Consider the following 6,176-nt stretch of genomic DNA (forward strand, 5'->3'; position numbering starts at 1 on the left):
CACCTACATCCATCACATCTTCCCAGAGCATTTAGATTCGTGTGTTTAGTTTGCAGGACAGCCAGATCTCTACAACACAATCATTATCTGACCCAAACATCCATCTGACATGGCATACACATTTACATTACAGCATGTGGCATACACACTGCAACATAAGAAACAAACAAGTGTTCACAACACAGTCTGAGGATCAGATGTTGTCTGTATCCTCGACAAAGTTGCCGATGCAAGACATCACACAAGAACGTGCGACTGGGATGTCGTAGCCTAGTGGTTAAGGTGTTGGCCTACCAATCGGAAGTTCGAATCCCCCGTCCGCTATAAGGTTGTGAGTTTGAAACTCACATCCAGCAGGAGGTTGCGAGTTCAAATCTCACATCCAGCAGAAGGTTGAGTCCAACTCTCATGTCCAGCAGAAGGTTGTGAGTTCAAATCTCACGTCCAGCAGAAGGTTGTGAGTTCAAATCTCACGTCCAGCAGAAGGTTGTGGGTTTGAATCCCATGTCCACCAAGCTGCCACCGCTGGGCCCCTGAGCAAGGCCCTTAACCATCAATTGCAGAGTTGTATAAAATGAGATAAGGTGTCTGCTAAATGCTGTAAATGTAAATAATCCATCAACACTGAAAGAGCACGTGTGTGGCTGTGTTTTCTGCAATCTGTGGATTATCTAAGCTTTCTAATATGAGCTTTATAGCTTATTCGATTGCAGCATGCAGCTCATCTGGTATACTCTACATGCACACAAAACTAATAGCTAGTGAACCACATCATGAATGAACCTGATCGCCTTATTGACTGTAGGTGACTATACACACTAAACCCAAACGCGCATGCGCGCCAGAAGCCTGGTGTTTCTCAGCTCTTACCTTCATGGATCTTGTAAAACAGACACGATTTACAAGCAACCGCAGGCTGCTTCGCCCTTGACACGTTTTCACACAACGACGTTAATCCATTATACGTAAATATCCGCTGATCGCCGTGAACTTGTTAGTTTGGTCAGTAAATTATTTGCTTCTGAACACGTTCACATTCATACTGAAGGCGCTAATGGACTCGCCGAGGAGCCGATGGACGAAACTCCGTGGAAAGGAAGAATAGGGGGGTTAAAAAAAAGTGCACGGTTGAGTTTACGAAACAAGCTGTATATTTCACATGAGAAAAACTATACGACTGATTACAAAACATAACCAGATAGCTTCTGCTACGGAATGGTATTCCTGAATAAATGTAAATTATATGTAAATAGAAATATATTTCTGTGCCCCCCCCTCACGAGGTGGAGCGTGCATTCCCACGATTTTAATCCTATTGGTTTCCCCCTGTGACGTAATCACGGGCGGTTACAGAAAAGCCTGCAGGTCCACTGAAGTGTTCTCAGTGCTCACTGTTTTTAGTAACCGGTTTGATTGTAAACTGTTTTATTTTTACCGAGTAACCATTTTGTGCTAGTAAAAGCCTAGTTAGTGGTTAAAAACACCTTAACTATTGGTAATATCATATCTTAAATGAAGTAAACTAGTGTGAAAACTGTGTAGGCCAATAAGTGGTAGTAATGAGAGCATTCAGTTATGGAAAACTAATTAGTCAAACACAAACCTGTTCCTCGACTGCTCCTCTAACACTATAAGCACTCACTCACTCTCTCACTCATTTTCTACCGCTTATCCGAACTACCTCGGGTCACGGGGAGCCTGTGCCTATCTCAGGCGTCATCGGGCATCAAGGCAGGATACACCCTGGACAGAGTGCCAACCCATCGCAGGGCACAGACACACTCTCATTCACTCACGCAATCACACACTACGGACAATTTTCCAGAGATGCCAATCAACCTACCATGCATGTCTTTGGACCAGGGGAGGAAACCGGAGTACCCGGAGGAAACCCCCGAGGCACGGGGAGAACATGCAAACTCCACACACACAAGGCAGAGGCGGGAATCGAACCCCCAACCCTGGAGGTGTGAGGTGAACGTGCTAACCACTAAGCCACCGTGCCCCCCCACTATAAGCATATGTTGACAAAACAATTTTGAGTGTATTAAAGAATGACGTTGTAATACAGAACATTTATAGTGGCATTTAAGTCAAGTCAAGAAGCTTTTATTGTCATTTCAACCATATATAGCTGCTGCAGTACACTGATATGAGACGACGTTTCTCCAGGATCATGGTGCTGCATAAAACAAAGACAGAGCTACAGTAAGGACTTAGTACTAGCCACATAAAGTGCATCTGTGCAGCCTGGTGCAAACAGTGAAGGACAAGACAAACAAGACAGTGCAGGACAGTCAGGACAAGACAAACAAGACAGTGCAGGACAATCAGGACAAGAGAAACAAGACAGTGCAGGACAAAAGATAGTGCAGACAACAAATTACAAGACAATACAAAAAAAGACAATAAACAGAAACAGCGCCGACCAGTGTAAATACTGTATGTTCAAACAATAATGCATGTGCAGTAATACTAGAATGAACACAGTACTATAGCAGCAGTTACCTGAGATAATGTATTGTGCAAAACAGCAAATGACTGAAATGTGAGACAGCATGTACAAAGAGCAAAAAGTGTGGAAAAACAGCATGTAAACAGATTGATGGATATATTTTGGAAGTGTGTGTATTTGGTGTAGGTCTGTGCAGTAAATACAGTTGATGTGCATGTGTGTTAATTTACACACTCTACAGTCTTTTACTGTAGAAACAGCAGACCAGGCTCTCTGGTGGAAACCTCTCACAAGTTACCTATATTTAACTTTACATGAAAAATAGAAGTCTGTTCCAGTTCTTTTTGGCACAACAATTCCTTTAAATCTGACTTATTCAGCATTTTATTGCACAAGTTCCCAACGCCATAGTGTTCTGTAACAAATCCCGCTAACAAATTCAAATAATGTACATACGGCGTGTAAAGAGATGCCGTAAGAGATCAGTAAGGGTATTTGGCATAGCTTTTTATACGTCAGTTGTCCGTTTTGTACTGATTTTCAAGGCTCCTTGTGAGGTGTAATGTCAACCAAATGTTTTTCAGAACAATGTGGAAAGGGAACATTTACTGTTCAGCCCAGCAATTAGTACAGAGTGATAATTGACTGTGAGCCAGAAAGACCTCAGTGATTGCAAATTGTTATTTTTTCACATTCAAGTATTCCCATTTATAATAAGAAAAGTCAAAAGCACAGTGAATGACATTTTCTGTAATATAGATCATAAACCGAAGTCAACACTGTAAGAGAGGTCAGCATTTCTTTGTTGATTTTGAAGCAATGAGAAACACATTTTGGTGTGACACTTTAATACTTTAATAATGTACAAGGGGTTACTGCCCGAGATAATTTGTCGGTTTTCTGCGAAACAACAACATACCATTTCTACATGACCTGAATAAGCCTGTGTCAAAAGCTGAGTTCATGTTTTTGGCTGGGGAAGGAAGACAATTTAGCAGCACCAGCCTTTTTTTGTTTGTAAGTCTGTTATGGAGCATGCATGGAGCTGCTCTTGAACATGACTGAAAGTTATAAACATTAGATAAGGGGGTTTAAAATATCCTGATACGAGTGGTTTGAAGTATGTGGAGTGCTCGTACACCCCAAACCAAGCATGAGGTGTTGAGCTAACACTATCAGCACTCTCTCACTGTTCTAATCCCTCAACACACCCACACATACACTCCTGTATGCACTGAGATAATTAGTCTATAGACTGAACTGCACTGTGACATCCTGATAGACAAACGAAGCCTTATACAGAGAGAATATAGTGTTTCAAATCTCACAAGTGCATCAGCTGTCTGAGGTCAAATAAATGTACTTTATAAGCATCTTTCTTATGTAACACACGTGGTTCCAGTTTTAGTCAGTATAATAAAACATTTCTGCTGTCATCATCGTTACTACCTGCGAAATCTGGAGTGACACTGCGTACGGATTCAGTGTTCTATTTTAAGCAGTACAAAAATCCTGTACAAAACAATTTGCACTACTGAAGCAAGAAATGGTTTATAGAAGGACTTGCTGATAGCTTACATATGTTAAGTATTAGCCTACAAATACAATTCATGGGAAATGGCAGCATAAATGTTTAGATATTGTATCTTCTGAGACTGACTATTTAAGACTATTCTGTTATGGCTATTTTATGTAGGAAAATAATCCTTGGTGTGTAAAATGTAATTGTTTAAGACCGAAAATACTGATTTTTAAACAATACCATGGACAATAGTACAAAATATTCAAAAGCTATAAAACAGCAGTGCTTTTATTGTGATTAACGTAGTCTCTTACAGTATGAATAGAATAAGAATCCTGTTAGTTGAGCCAATAAACATCTCCTTTCAACGTCTCATTGCATTTTATGCAGACAGTGATGCACTTTATGCAAATGCTCCAGTTGCAGTGATCCATTGTCATCATGCAACGATCAGCTAACCTTTCAAATCGATAACACTCAAGCCATCAGAAACATGGCATTCAATCTCAATGATGATCATGCCTGTCATGCAGCATTATCATAAAAACAAATCGCACAGAGGCTAGAAGGGAGATCTGTATATGGCTTGAGTCAGTGTACTGGATTAATAGTAGATAGTGAAACAGATAGTGGTTCCACAGAAGCTGAACCCGTGCTAGTGCTGATCTATAAAAAGAAGTTAATGGGAGCATTGAAGAGAGCAACCCACAAAGAGCTTAGCGCAGATTATGTAACATCAGACACAGGCATCCTCTCTTTATCAACAAGCCAACAAATGGGGCTTCAAAACATGTTTCAAATGGTCTTATTTATATTCACATCTCTATTTCTTCTGAAGGCCAATGAAAACGTCATGTGATGCTTTCTAACAACGAGAACTATTCCCTTATGATAGAAGCGATGTATGATGTCGTCTAGTCAGAAAGAAGGGAGTAAGCTCAGGATATTGCATTGATATGGAGTAAATAAGCTAGCACTGCTACAAATAATGAAGCACACAGCAGGACCATCAAAGCAGACGAGTGAAATCAACAGCATTGTACTTACCCTGATAGCTACTACAGAGCACAGCGTCTGCCTTCTGAGCTTCCTCCTCCCTTTTCTTGTATCCTTTCTCTGTTTCTCTGTTTCCTATTCCTTCTTTTCTACACCCATGAGATGCAGACTGGTCCAGAGCTCATTGCCATGGTTACAGGACGTGGAAGATTTGATCATGTGATTTGGTTGGCAGGCAAGAGGACAGGCAGAGCATCCCAAAGCCCCTCCTTCCTCAGATGACGCTGAGCATCCCGTCTGTTCACAAAGACCAAGCACCGTGTGCGCCTGTGAACACACAATGGATGTCTTAAGAAGATGAAGACGGGTGTGGCGAGTATGAGGAGGTGTGTGCATGTGTGGGTGTGGGTGTGTGTATGGGGGGATGATTAGGGCTTTGAGTAAGTCAGTGCACCCTAGTGAGTCTGTGTACAAGACAGTACTGTTGTGCAGCAGGGCTTCCAGGATACAGGAATAACACACCAAGAAGACAGCCAGGCATTCCTACGTCCTCCCAAATGTGGCTGCTTGACCCGCTGGCCTCACACACTCTTAGTGAGGCAGTTATTTATAACAGAAGAATCCTGGGACAGTTGCACTACTGTTAGCCAGTACGTAAGGATTGTGTTATGGAGATGACCCACAAAAAGCTTTCCTCTATTCTACACTATTCCTTTCTATGTCTCTTCAATCAATTGCACGTCCCTCAACTCACTTAAAAAACAATGTAAAACCTTTTATGAATTTATGTCTACCAACAAGCTAGATTAATATTTGAACACAATTATCGTTTTGTTATGTATTTGAGCCAACTTCCACAATATATTGGAATCGAATAAATTAAATAATGCCTTAAAGTGCTCATTTACAAGTAAGCAAATAGGTCTAGGGTTAGTTTTCAAGAATTCAAGAAGACAACAGCACAAGATATAAACAATTTGTAAGCTTAAAAAACAAGAAGTCCACATTTGGGTTTGCCAAAAACATTTTAAAAAGCCTGCACCATCCTGGAACTACAAGAGAACTGGTGAGACAAATGTCAAATTGTACCAGAATGAAGTATGTATTATTTTCACCATATCAAATTGTCCTTATATCAACATGAAGGGATAAGGAAAATCTCCCATTCATCATTCCCAGGCAACAAGCTTCAACTGCTTTAAT

General features: G+C 40.9%; 1 protein-coding gene across 29 annotated transcripts in view; it reads right to left on the reverse strand.

Annotated features, from left to right (window-relative positions):
• The window catches only part of mical3a (microtubule associated monooxygenase, calponin and LIM domain containing 3a), a 75,320-nt gene extending 70,004 nt beyond the window's left edge, over nt 1-5,316 (reverse strand). For 10 of the 29 annotated variants that reach the window (XM_060878158.1, XM_060878152.1, XM_060878156.1 and 7 more), the window contains exon 1: nt 871-1,084. The gene's annotated coding sequence lies outside the window, so the exon portion shown is untranslated. Of the gene's footprint in view, nt 1-870; nt 1,085-5,024 lie in introns of those variants that run through there. The other 19 variants (XM_060878134.1, XM_060878155.1, XM_060878133.1 and 16 more) reach the window with 4 other exon arrangements.
• Between the last annotated feature and the right edge of the window lie 860 nt (nt 5,317-6,176).

The sequence above is a fragment of the Tachysurus vachellii genome, chromosome 9, assembly GCF_030014155.1.
Source record: "Tachysurus vachellii isolate PV-2020 chromosome 9, HZAU_Pvac_v1, whole genome shotgun sequence".
In the NCBI taxonomy this organism is placed as follows: domain Eukaryota; kingdom Metazoa; phylum Chordata; class Actinopteri; order Siluriformes; family Bagridae; genus Tachysurus; species Tachysurus vachellii.